This window comes from Suncus etruscus, chromosome 13 (genome assembly GCF_024139225.1).
Source record: "Suncus etruscus isolate mSunEtr1 chromosome 13, mSunEtr1.pri.cur, whole genome shotgun sequence".
Lineage (NCBI taxonomy): Eukaryota > Metazoa > Chordata > Mammalia > Eulipotyphla > Soricidae > Suncus > Suncus etruscus.
Window position 1 is genome coordinate 70,339,428 of NC_064860.1, and position 15,000 is coordinate 70,354,427.

The following is a 15,000-nucleotide window of genomic DNA, read 5'->3' on the forward strand; positions in this document are numbered from 1 at the left end:
GATGGCAAGAGGAAATCTGGGTACTAGGAGATGGGAAAATTGCATTGTTGAAGAGTGTTGGGCATTTTGTGACTAAAACTCAACCATAAATAACTTGTAACTGTGTATCTTACTGGTATTCAGTTAAAGTATTTATTTATTTATTTATTTATTTATTTATTTATTTATTTATTTATTTATTTATTTTTTGGTTTTTGGGTCACACCCATTTGACGCTCAGGGGTTACTCCTGGCTATGCGCTCAGAAATCGCCCCTGGCTTGGGGGGGACCATATGGGACGCCGGGGGATCGAACTGCGGTCCTTCCTTGGCTAGCGCTTGCAAGGCAGACACCTTACCTCCAGCGCCACCTACCCGGCCCCTTTTTATTTATATTTTTAAATAAAACAATCTGCTTGAAAAGAGAATGTTGACTAAGATGATTTAATTATGAAGGTTGGGACTTCATCCCCTTTGTGACTGTATCAGCTATAAATAATACAACTGTGAAAATTCAAGGTGTGTGGATGAATCTGAGGGGACATAGGTGATGTCGTTATTTACAAGAACATTATCAACAAAGGCCAGATCATATAGACATCATAAGTCTGTGTCTAAAGTGCTGCTTTCTATTTGTTTTTGATGCCTTTTCTGTTCTTTTAGATAATTCTTATATCTATTTTTACTGTAGTGACTGCATACCAAGAGTACAAATATTCTGACTTTTTTAGCTATTATCTTTCTGTCGTCATTTTCAAAAGTTTATATTATGCATTATTTTTAAGCTCATAGTGAAAATATCGGAAATTTATGTTTTAATATTTGGGTAAATAATAATTGGAAAAAGCAGTATCTTGTATATAATTTCCCTCATATTTAGACCAACTTCTTTTATACAAAGTGAATAAGTAATTGTTTAATAAAATTATAAAACAAAGCCATAACTGACTTAAAATTATTTTATCTTTAACCCAAATAATTTATTTCCTACAAAAATGTTCCAGGAATTATAAGTCAGTTTTAAGTAAACAGTTGACATGCATTTGCACACATGCTTGAATAAATATGAACATGATAACCTGGGTAATTTTGGTGAGTGTGGCCCTAATAGGTAGCAATGCCCTTGCTGCTCAAAAAAGTGATCATTCAGATGACCAGGCTAAAGGTTATACCTTCAAAATTCAATATCCTTGAAAGATAATTAATATTTTCTCTGTAGTATAGACATAAGTAAATAACTCTATGTATTTTCTCCAAAACATGCACATGTTACATCTCTTTTGTTTTTTTCATGGAAAACTTTAAAAATGAGAAATTATTTATCAGTTCAAAGATGGAAATCTTTTTCAACTTTAGAATTGAACATCAGAACACATAAATACCTGTAAACTTGACAAATGTATTACATAATTCTCTGTAATAATATTAACTTCTTTAAGCCATCATTTGAACATGTAGCCTTATTATTTAGCCATTAAAATGAGACTTATAGTAAATTATAAAAATAAAATTAAGAAAATAAAATACAATAATTAAAAAATAAAATTAAATATTTAAGTCTACAAAATTTGATTTTAAGATGGAGAATATTCTATTATCCTTCAAGTTATAATTGCTTTACATGTTAATCTGATCAATTTTAGGCTTATATTTTTCTCTCATTAATAATTATATGAAGAATATGTTTTAAAATAGTTTTACCATCACATTTTTTATAGGAGTAGATAAAATTCAATAGCTAAGTGTTGGTCAAAAGATTTATAGCCTCAAAATTCTGTTCTTAGAGCCAAGGCCATAATTGACATTTATCCATTCATCACTGACTTCCAAAATAAAATCTCAATATTTAGCAGGTAATTCTGCTAGTATAAGTAATTTTCTTTCTGTGGTGGCTCCAAATAGGATCAGGTACTCTATTACAGTTTAGTTTCTCTAAGGAAATATTTAAGTTTGAGATTTAGGAATAATTATATTAATTTCAGCAGAGAGAGAATGCAACATAGGCCTGATAAAGCCTTGACAATTCTAGCAGTAGGCTCTGGAACAAATGTTGCCCACTTGGGTTATGCTCTATCAGTACAAAATGATGAGATCTTTATTCTGTGTCTCACTTAGCCATCAGATAATGTCATGTCCTAGAAGAATGGAACAGTGGGAGAAGCGACTATGGAAATGAAGCCAAGAGAACTGATAGTTTCAATCTGTCTGCTAATTACACTTCCTGACACCAGAAAGAAAATCATTCCTTAAAGGGTAAATTGGATGACACATTTTTCAGTTTTACCAAATACCAGTCCCCACAATTTCAGTATGTCAGTGGCTCCTGTACAACCTTGTATGGCTACAACGAACATAATTAGCTTTATTGGTTCACTTCGGAGTAAAGCATGGTTATTTTCTGCCTCTTGTATGTAGTTGTGATACATTTTTATTGTATTGAAACAATTCTCAATAATTTCTGAAAGAATAGATGCTCACATGTAAAATTCTTAATGCAAATACCTAAATGAGAAGGCAGAAGTTGCTGAAAAACATCTCTTGATTGGAAAAATGAAATAGGGAATGTCCATTTGACTTAATTACCTCAATTTTCAATCATTCAGGTTCATATCATTTTAGAGACAGCTAAAAATTAATCCAAATACCTGTATAATAAAGAGGGCTGTGTTAATTTATATAAATTTTATATAGAGTAATAAATCAGAAAAATCTAGCTCTGAGAGTATACAAAGAGAAAGGAGAAAGAAAGGAATTCCTTAAAGAAGTAATGTCAATTATATTTTGCCAGACAATTAAGTTATAGACCTAACCTGTATCAAACAATCAAAACAAAATTCTCATAGTTATAAAATACAACCTTCTTGGAAGGAGCTGAAAATAACTAGTTTTGTTTTACTATTCATCCAAATAACTTACCATATATTATTTTTCTACATGCAAATTTCTCTTTATGTAAGAGTGATTTACAATTCAAATTATAGCTGAAGAGATAGTACAGTTGGGAAGGAGCTTGTCTTGCACACAGCTGACACAAGTTTGATTCCTGGCAACCTATTTCGACAAAAACTGCCAGGAGTAAAGGAGTAATTCCTGAGTGCAGAGTCAGAAATAAATGCTGAAAATTGCCTCTCTCTCTCTCTCTCTCTCTCTCTCTCTCTCTCTCTCTCTCTCTCTCTCTCTCTCTCTCTCTCTCTCTCTCTCTCTCACACACACATATACACACAACATATAGATTAACAAATAAATACATTTTATTCTGCTTCTGTAACACTATATAATTTTGTCTTCACAAAGAAACATGCCCCAGTAAATACAACATATTTGATCTTCGTACATATATAAAATTTCCACTGCAAAAGTTTTTAACATGGTGTAAAGTTTATATGTATTAAATCAAAGAAGGAAAAACTTGTTTTCTGTCTTTTCCAAAGTTTAGAATATAATACATTTGACTTAAATTATTTTATACATATAAATAATCTATATATCTTAATATAAAAGTATAGCAGTATTTGAAATAACTTATGGGATAATCTTCTGTTAGATAATATGAATCCAATTTGAGTAATAATGTAGATTTTGTGTGATTGTTTCCTAAAGTACTTAAAGTGAATATTGTTATATTAAATATAATTTTAATACAAATACTAAACAAAAAGAAATATTTAATAGTTATTTTATTTTTCTTATAGTTAATAATTTTACAATACAATCAGGCATATTCTGAACTAAATTATCATATTTGATATATATTCTCAAAATACATATAAAACAATGCATTTTTAGAGCTCAAATAAATGTATTACATTAAAAACTGGAGAATTTCTTTAGAAGTTATTTCTAACATTTTATTAGATAATATTTCTTTTCCTTCAAAGTATATTTTATAATTTCCAAGTGCATATCTGAATCCTTGATTTTTAATACATATTGGAAATCAACCACAGTAAACTGATATAAGCATATGGAATCTATTTGCTACTTGTTCATCAATCTTTAGCTTTTTCAAAAGTAAAATGTTTACTTTTATCTTTTGTTTTCTTTTGGTTTTTATGTTTTGGGGCTACACTGGGTGACACTCCGGGGTTACTCTGGGCTCTGCACTCAGAAATTGTTCCTGGCTTGGGGACCACAAGGGACACCAGGGGATTGAACCACTATCCATCACAGGTCAGTGCAGTGCATGCAAGGCAAATGCCTAACGCTTGAGCCACTTTTACCTTTCTTTGGAGAAATGCCCCATTGCATTTTTTATGTTCTTAATATGTAATGAATACCCGATTTTTATTCTGTTGTCAATTATCATCCACAGAAGTGATCTGAACATGTTATTAGTGGATAGATTAATAGTATTGCCCAAATTTTTTCCATTTTCTACAGTTCTCAATCTGATTTCAGAAACAGATACAGTCTTGCATTAGAATACTTATTAAGTACTAATATTACACTCTTACTGCTACTTGACATTCTACAGATCACAAGAGATATCACCATTGGCATTTTATTATTATGCATGTTCTTTATTCTAGATTGTTCTGAAACAAATTTCAAGAAGACCTTTTTAATTGGGTTTAGTTCTTTAAAAATGGAACATATTCCCATCTGCTATTGCCTATTTTTAAATCCAATTATGTTTCACTTTTAACCCTTTAGCCTTCACAAGAAAAATATGTATTTTTTTAAACTTTCTGAAATTTCCAAAATGTTAACCTGTAACCAATGTCTCTGAAAAGGGTAAATTAGAATTAAGAAACTTAAAATAATGGGGCTGGAACTATGGTGCAGCAGTAGAGCATTTGCCTTGCATGTGGCTTACCCAGGACAGACCACGGCTTGATCTCCCAGCCATTCCTTATGGTCACCCAAACCAGGAGCAAATTCTGAGTGCATAGCCAGGAGTAACCCCAAAGCGTCACCAGATGTAACCCCAAAGCGTCACCAGATGTGGCCCCAAAATTTAAAAAAAGGAAATTAAAAATAACTATTGCCATTGGGCATTACTTAAATATGTATTTCTATTTAATTAGTTTTAAATTTTCAACTAAAATGATATTGTCCAGCATGGATATATATATATATATATATATAATTTAAAATATTTAATTCAAAATACTTTTCTATATTTCATGTACATAAACAATATATAAATCATGACATTTCACTACATAAAAAGAATATTAGTTGACATGAATAACATTTTTGTTATATCACTAATTTTCATATATCAGCCTCTTTTTTATTTCTCATTTCTTCTTTTCTTTTAAACTTCAGAAGTACTCAAGATATATTTATGGATGTGCCTTAAAGTATAATTCCTGCAAAGTGAGGAATAATGTGCATGGAAGCCATCATTTTTAGTATTATTGCTAATCACAGACTATTAATCAAGAAAATAAGTACATCAAAATTTAACAAACAAGGATGCAGAAATTAAATAAAATATGTCTTAATTGTTTTAATGTAACAGTGTTGCTCTTCACTCTTACTTTTAAATTAAAAATTTGGGAGTAAAAATAATATTTTTATTATTGAGGCTTAAGTCTCATGCTTAGCAGTTTTTAATCAATATCATTATTTAAACACCTTGATTACAAATATGATTGTTGTTGGGTTTCAGTCATGTAAAGAACACCCCCCTTCACCAGTGCAACATTCCCATCACCAATGTCCCAAATTTTCCTCCTCCCCACCTTACCTCCACCTGTACTCTAGACAGGCTTTTAACTTCCCTCATTCATTCACATAGTTATGATAGTTCTCAGTGTAGTTATTTCTCTAACTGCACTCTTTAGCTAAGGAAGAAGCAAGAGTAGAACTTTTCTGGTATAAAACTTTGGCCTCGTTCTTCTGTCCATTAAGCTTGAAGGAATTAGCCATATCTCCCTTCCTCAACTATACTTACTTCAGTATATCATGGATGACTTGAACTTGCCAACAATTTTTACTTAAAACATTTTTTAATGAAATATTGAGAGGAAAAAAACACCTTTATTTTAGAAATCACATTAAAAAATTCTTTAGTCTGTGGTGAGTTCTTTTTTTACGTTTACTTTATGTCTAGTGTTTATCGTACATAAATATATATATTTATATAAATATATATATTATATATTATATAATTATTATATATATTATATATATTATATATTATATATATTATATATATAAATATATATTATATATATTATATAATTATAATATATATTATTATATATTATATAAATAAATATATCGTACATAAATATAGGTTCACTTACATTGATATTTGCCAACTTATTGCAAATTTCTTAAATTGACTATGATTTTATAAGGCACTCAAGACCAGATATCAGCTGCATTTCCTGCATAGTATTTTCAAATGAGCATCAGATTCCTGTCAGTATATACCTGGAGTGAAAGCCAACAAAGGTAACACTGAGGAGCTAGCAACAGGCCCTTATGCTTCAGAAGAATGCACCTTCTTTCACTGGCATCTGCTTTTCTCTTTTGCCAAATTACCTTGCATGCATCCACAGCCACTAAATGAGTTGTTGAAAAGGAAAAGACCAAGAGAAAAAAAATATTGGCAAAAGATATTCCATTTTCTGTGGGAGACAGGATCAAGCCAACATGCAATTTACTCACAGATAATTATTTGCTTTAGAATTCTGCTATCATTATTAGAATGACTGATATGTGGTGAATATGAACTTCCTGCTATAGCAATCATCCATATTATTTATCTTAAATTAAGAAGTTTAATTGTGCTGAACTAATTCACAATTAAGATCAAATATATAATCACTTAGATAAAATAGTGTTGTTTAGATTAAATTATTAAAGGCTGGGTTGGATGTAATATTTTTGAAATTAAAAACTGGTTATATTTAGAAATTTTGAGAAAGGTAACTGAGCAGGTAAGAGAGAGAGATATGCTCAAGAGAAAAGAAGGAGAGAGAGATCGAGAGTGAGAGAGCAGAGTTTCTCCAAAGACAGGGTGTACAAATCCCAATATGAAAGATGAAAGCCTGAAAGTGCACAGCTCAAGAAATGACTTGTGCTTTGGCACCAGTACCCATGCAACACATGTGCCAGGGTTTGATGTGAGTTTTAATTATACTTAGGATTCTTGGCAATATATGAAAAGTTTGATTTATCTGCTGACGCATTATTAACTATATAAACATTTATACTTTGAGAAATTTATAAATAGTACATATAAAACTATATAAAAAAGCATATATAAAACATATAAACATATATAAAATCGCATATTAAATTAATATTCCTATTTCATTATTTATATTACAGAAATGTACTTTAAATAAATTAAAACTAGATCATCAATGGCATTATGTCTAACAATAATTGGCATGGCACAAATGCACTGATTTCAGAGTTCATTGGTTAGTAAAATTTTGAAGAATTGTATAATTTGTCAAGAAATGTTGGACTACATAAACTTGACAATATGCTCAATACATATTACATTATAAATTCTTTGTTAATTTCATATGAAATCACAAATTCTTTATGATGGCCAATTTAAAATGAATCTAGTTAGTATTTATATATATATATATATATATAATAAGTGATTAGTTTATAGAGTAAAAAGTCTTTTTCTTGCTAAACATTTTAATCCAATATTGGCTGTTGGCTTAATTTCAAGAGCACTTTTTCTCTTAGGTTCTACATTGTTACATTACATGTATTGCATACTATAAGGTCTTATTATGCTTTAATTTCAAGACATCTTAGACTGCCTGCTAAGTCAGCAGATATAATGATTTACTAAATTACTCTCTCTTTGAAATTTTAATTTTATGTATAATTTGGCCACTAGTATATATTCTAATAAGAGGAAGTTGAAATGGCACAAACACATATTTTTCATGCAGGAAACCTGTGCAATTACTGGGAACAACAAACACTGAACACTAAGAGAAATAGTACCTGAATACAACCAGGTGTAAATCCATATAGGGTAAAAGAAACAAAAAGGAAACTTTTACATTTAAAGAAAACACTCATTCATCTATGGGTTGTAAGAAAAATAAAAGACATTATTGTAATAATTCCCAGAGACCATAAAGTTGAGGGCTGGAAGGACTAGCTCATGATATAGATCTTGTCATAAAGAGTGGTGAGTCCAATTAGAAAAAAAAACTACACTGACAACTATGGTAAAAATGTCAATGAGTGTAAGAAGTAAAATGCCTGTCTCCAATACAGGTGAGTGGGGAGGAAGAAAGGAGATGGGGGGCATTGGTGGTGGGGATATTGCACTGGTAAAGGGGGTCTTTTTTTTGACTGAAACCCAGCTACAATCATGTCTGTAATCAGATGCTAAAATAAAGATATTACTAAAGAAAACAGTCTGGAATATTCATCCCAGTTTCTTTTTTTAAAATATAAATTATTTAAGCATGATTACATGATTACATTACCAGGATTACAAACATGATTGTAGTTGGGTTTCAGTCATAAACAGAACAACCCCCTTCAGCAGTTCAACATTCCCACCACCAATGCCCCCAATATCCTCCCCATCCCATGCCTGTATTGGAGACAGGTATTTTACTACAGTTATTTTTTTTTTAAGATTAGTAAGCCATTTCTGTTTCTTTCTTTATTAAAGGTTAAGTGTTAAAAAAAAATAGTAGTAATGGGCCGGAGAGATAGCACAGCAGCGTTTGCCTTGTAAGCAGCCGCCAGGACCAAAGGTGGTTGGTTCGAATCCCGGTGTCCCATATGGTTCCCCGTGCCTGCCAGGAGCTATTTCTGAGCAGACAGCCAGGAGTAACCCCTGAGTACCGCCGGGTGTAACCCAAAAACCAAAAACCGAAAACCAAAAAAAAAAAAAAAAATAGTAGTAATGATGTGAGAGTGACAGTCGCCATTGTTTGCATAGACCCAGCAAAATATGGAGAAAATGGAAAAAAGGCCTTGGCCTAGTTACAAGGAGGCCACACGCCTGAAGTTTTCTGGCATAAGACCGACTCTGGGCTTCAGGCATACAAGGCTGCCCAACTCCTGAGTCATTCTCCATGGTCCTGGTGGAACCTTTTCGCACATTAGCTGTTGTTGGTGTCAGGTTCCTGTAGTTAAAGATTCTGCTTTCTGCGCATTTCCTTTATGGAATCAGGTTGATGTAGCATGTCTTCTAGTTTCACTTTACCATTAGATGAGGAGAAACCTGTGCTGCAAGCAGGTTATTGCTGTTGCTAAGTCGTCTGAGTGTTAAGAGAACACTTTTGGAGTGCCAGAGCTGTGGTAGGGACATTCCTTGTAGAGGTTTACTTTCTGGTAATGTTATAGAAAATTGTGGTTATTTCCATAGGTTGTATCCATGGTTCAGGGGTGTATAGGCAATGCCCATTCTTCTGAGGCCTGAGCCAAGTTATTATGCTAATGTTCAGGGTATAAGACCTAACTGCATTACAAAATTTGTTTTCCCATCTCTATTAGATAAGAACTTGTTTGCATAATGTAATATTTTCCCATTTTAATGTGCCTATGCAAAAGAAGAACAATGCCACAAGGTATTATAGGTACATCTGGGGGTCAAGGGAACAAGTCCAACATTCCCTGCAACTTGTCAACCCAGTTTCTAACTTATAAAATAGTTCTGGAAATTCTAAACATTCTCAATATCATATGCTTCCTTCCAAAGCCATAGACCCTATTATTCCAAAGTTGTTTCAAAAGGAAAGATGGTGGGAAAAAAAAGGGAAAGATTCACTTTGCTCATGATAAAGGGAGAGCCCTGCTGTTTTTGTGATAAAAGTTAGGGGAAAAAAAGACTTCCTCTGTCATAACTTTCCTTTTCTTTAGTGATTAAAGTATCTCTTATGATCACAGAATAGTTTCTTCTTTTGGGACAACAAAAACTAGTGATAAGGACCCTGATGATAAAAAGAAAAAAATTTCCCACCATATCCACCTATGTTCTGTCAGAAGTAACACATAAGTGAAAACTGTAAACTTAGATACTTTACCCTGTGTTCTAAAAGAATGACCATTAATAAACAATTTTATTTTGAGCATATGGTCTAATTTTGACTATTCTGCACTTTAAAAAATTTCCAAGGCATGTTTCTTTTATTTTTGTTACTTCTGTTTAAGTATATTCATAGTCAACACCTGAAAGTAGACAATGCTTATATTTCTCACTAGTCAATTTACTTCTTATTTTACTTTAAATATTAAATTTTGCAAATGTGGGAGTATGTGTGAATTTGTATAACCGTGCGTGTAAGTACAAACCTTGAACTCAGCTGCATGTGGTAATAAATAAATATATTTATAAATAATCAGTGGTCCTCAAACTATGGCCCGCGGGCCACATATTGTATTTGTATCTGTTTTGTTTCTTCATTGCAAAATAAGATATATGCAGTGTGCATAAAAATTCGTTCATAAGTTTTGTTTTTACTCTCCAATGGTCTGAGGGACAGTGAACTGGCCCCCTGTTTAAAAAGTGTGAGGACCCCTGAAATACATAAATAAATTAAAGTGTTCTTCATTTTTTCACATTTGCAACAATTTATTGGCTATTTATTATTGAAGTATTGCACTATTCGTAAAATCTGTACTTTCTTATAAATACCTGAGGAAAAACACAAAATTTGATTTTTTATTTTTTGCAAATGAAGGTATATTACTAAATAATGTTGTTTTCACTATCACATTTCAATACTCCCCAAAAACTTTTAAGTTACTATTGAGGAACTCATTCTCATATTTTATATCTTTCTGTGTATTAAAGTTTCATGTATATGCTTATGTATACCTTGAAAACATTTTCAACTTGAATATATAAAATGTTTATAAATCTTTGTGGCTTATAATATAATTTGTTTTGTACTGTTGATTAAATAATAATGTAAATATATATTTTTAAATTTTAATTTTGAATATATATACCCTTCTTAGTACAAATTAATACTGTAAACCAATAAATTAATTTACATTTAGTCATCTCTATTTGTATAGGCAAAGTTTATATGTGTTATCAGTAGAAAATGATCTAAGTTCCTTACCAATGTTTACTATTCAATAGTCATCAGGACCATAAATCTGGGAATAAAATTAAAAACCGGGTGGAAGCTGTCTGATTTGAAGCACATAAAATCTCAACTGCCCCAGATAATGTCAACTCAAATTATTATTTCCATTTCACCACAGAATATAGGGCACAAAGACATAAATGGAAATTAAAAAATAAATTCAGCACATATTTTAGAAAGTACCTTTTCATGTGGAGAATAATAAGTGCTTAGAAGAGCCCCAGGCAAAGTTGTTGAGGCAAAAAGCAGGAATGTCATTCAAGAAACAATTAGATGCCATCCTTGGGGAAATGGAGTACTAAAAAGAATATGGTTTGATGGACCAAATGACCTTTATTCTCTCTCCAAAAATCTCTCATGTTCTTATAATTCTAATCGAGAAATATTTCAGCAATTTGGCCTCCAGCAATGTCAATTTTTACTTGAATTATTCACCTCATCAGTTCACTGCTAAGGAAGAACTTTTCACACAGTGTTACAAAGATTTCATATTGACCAGGTTTAATTCCCAGCACTGTTGTTTGCGGCTATTTTATTCACAAGGAAGCCTTAGGTCTGATACTAAAAAATACTTTATTATAAAAGATGTCTCTTTTAAATTTAATGTGATTGCAACTCGTTCCAAGTTGAAAGTAAATTCCTAATTTCATTAATTATAATAGGCTTTAAGATTTCCAAAACAATTTATTGGCAGAAGTTACTTAAACATAGTAAATGACTGATCTATTTAAACCCATGCTTATCAGTTATCTTGGATGTATTAAAGGATTATCTTTAGTTATTGACATAAATTTAATAGAATATCAAGAAAATAAGGAAAAGAATGTACATATACTAAATGATAGATCATCTCACACAAGCATTTAAATGTATACACTAAAACTCTAGCAATCAATCTAAAATAATGATTACTTTTTTAAATAATTTATTTGTGGTACTCTATAACTTAGAGAAATTGTTATCAGATATTTGGTTTTCAGTAGAGTTAGCTAAATTCACAATATTTGCAAACACAGGAATGTATGAAAGATATATTACACATTGTGTTCTCAAAGTGAATTATTTTGTTTGTTTTTGGGCCACACCCCTTGACACTTAGGGGTTACTCCTGGCTACACACTCATAAATTGCTCCTGGCTTAGGAGGACCATATGGGACACTGGGGGATTGAACCGCAGTCCATCCTAGGCGAGCACTTGCAAGGCAGACACCTTACCTGTAGTGCCTCTGCTCAGGGCCCCCACTGTGTTCTCAAAGTGATTTTAAGTAAAAGATAAGCAACATATTTCTTTTTGTTACTTATGGAGATCAAATAATCTCTTCATGTGTCAAAAATTAAAAGTTAAAGATGATCTGAGTGTTGGGATCATATTCTCAAAATTTAACAAATGTCATATAAATTAAAAGAAAGCTCAAAAAAAATAAATAAGGATTGTAATGATAGCTAAGAAGGTTGATCATAGATCATTTTAGATGACTCTTCAATTACAAAATAAACAAATAAACAAATAAAAATAATTATAATGGAAAATGCAAGTTATTAAAATCATTTTGAAAACTGCCTTATGAATTATTGACAAAAGTGAAAGCTACATTATTCTTAAATATATTAGAAATTATTTCCATAATGGTTGACTTACCTTTAAAATATATAGTACTATAAAAAGAGTTTGCATTTATATAAATTAATTAAGATAAAATATTCAAAGTATTTGGTACAATAGAGTGGGTAAACAGAAAGGGTAAATTATGCTAATTAATACATTCTTAAACTGTACAATGTATAACTAAGTGTTCAAAGTAAACTTTTTTCCAGGGGAACACCTGAGGGCACTCAGAGGTTATTCCTGACTCTGCATTCAGAAATTAGTCCTGGTCGTCTTGAGAACCACAGGGCAGGGAATGGTAGAAAAAGAACCTGGATCAGACAGGAGCAAGGCAAACACACTACTGGCAGCGCTATAACTTTAGCCCTCAAAGTTCTCATTTTTGAGAGGGGCGCACCCGGCGACGATCAGTTTTGCACTCAGAATAATTCCTGATAATCTCAAGAGACTATGTAGGATGCTAGTCATTGAGTTCGGATGGGCCACATGCAAGGCAAACACCCTTCCTGTTGTGCTATCTCTCCAGCTCCTCAAAATAAGCTTTTAACTGAAGAACACATGACTTCTATCAAAAATATAATCTTTTACATAGCTTTAATGATAGAGAATAATGAATTTATCACGATTCAAACTTTAAACAAAAAACACATTTATCGACTATTTATCAAATAATGCATAATTAAATTAGAATTTCTGTAAGAAAAGCAGCAGTGAATTGTGGCAAAACTGCTATATTTTAGTTAAAATTATTTTTTGTTGTTCTTTGATTTTTTAATATTTAACATAGCTAGAATTAAATTATATATATATTACAATCTATAGAATTACTTTAGTAAGCAATTAACTTTTCATTCACTAAACTTTGAGTCTAATGCATTAAGCTCAATTATGTATTATTTTTTAATAAAAGTTGTCATTAAGACCGGCTCACAATATGAAGCTCACCTCAAGGAGGGGTGAGTGCAGATATAACACTAACAAGTACCATAACAATGTTAATGAGTGAGAGAAGTAGAATGCCTGTCTCGAAGACTGGTATGGTGTGTGGGTTGAGGGATATGGGATGCATAGATGGTGAGAATGTTGCACTGGTGAAGAGGACTGTCCTTTTTGTGACTAAAACCCAACTACAGTCATGTTTCTAATAATGGTGTTTAAATAAAGATAATATTTAATAACAAAAAGTTATTAAAAAGTATTTTCAATCAATAATCTCTATTCAACTTTGATTTTGTTCATATTTAACCCATTTATTTCATTGATTTAGCCATATAGGAATTATTCTAAAAGCAAAACAATTCATAATTAGACATTAAGATACAATGTGCATTAACAAAACTCAACTTAATTATAGGGTATTTAAAATAGTAACAAAATTTATAACTATAAACCTGTTAGAACATAATGGTAATCATGTACAAATAAAATGTAACTAATACTATTGTAAATTATGGTACTTCATTTAAAACATTTTAATAGTCATTTCAAAACAATTTTTTTCAATTTTATAAATAAAACTAGATTTGAAGTACTAATATTTGAACTCTGATAAATATATTAAAAATACAATTTCAATATTTTTTTTCACATGCAGTAACACAAATATATGGATAAACTGGATAATTGATTCTAGAAATAACAAAAATACATGACATGCATTGTAAAGTGAATTATAAGCTTTGCTCCTATTTAAGAAGGTCTAAGTAAATTCTACTAACAAACTCATGAGAATATTTAAAGATCTAGCCAAATTGTAACGTAAATTATATTTTTTAGAATTAGAGAAATGTCAAATAATTGGAGATGATGAAATCAGCAACAACAACAACAACAACAAAAATATATAGTGTCAGGGGAAAAACTATGGGCTTTGGTGTAAGAAATATGAAACTTTGAGCCATTCCCTCAATCCTATGTAAAAGATTTGTGCAACAAATCTACTGTAACCATACCTTCATTATAAATGATAATTGCTTTTATATAATTATAAAATTACATTATATAAATATTTTTGGACCCAAATATTCAATTTGGATAGATACATTAATAAATAACAATCATATATTGGATATATTATAGCAAGATATAATATATTTTAATAAGTATATGAACATTATCAAATATTAGCCTGATAATATAGCTCAAACCTAAATAAGATCAATTAAAATTTTTTAAAGTTATTAATATATCAAATACCCTTTGGTACAAGATATTAGAATGGTGATTTGTCAGAAAAAAGAGAAAATGAAAGTTAGTTTTTTTTTTTTTTTTTTTTTTTTAAAATATGGAATGCTTCACGAATTTGCGTGTCATCCATGCGCAGGGGCCATGCTAATCTTCTCTGTATCGTTCCAATTTTAGTA

General features: G+C 30.9%; 1 non-coding gene and 1 pseudogene across 1 annotated transcript in view; both read right to left on the bottom strand.

Moving 5' to 3' along the window:
* Positions 1 to 9,010, bottom strand: part of LOC126025840 (acidic leucine-rich nuclear phosphoprotein 32 family member B-like) — a 71,087-nt pseudogene extending 62,077 nt beyond the window's left edge.
* Positions 9,011 to 14,915: 5,905 nt separating this feature from the next.
* Positions 14,916 to 15,000, bottom strand: part of LOC126026632 (U6 spliceosomal RNA) — a 107-nt gene continuing 22 nt past the window's right edge. Inside the window, exon 1 of the small nuclear RNA XR_007501856.1 lies at positions 14,916 to 15,000. This exon is cut by the window's right edge and continues 22 nt beyond it. This is a non-coding gene — a small nuclear RNA (U6 spliceosomal RNA).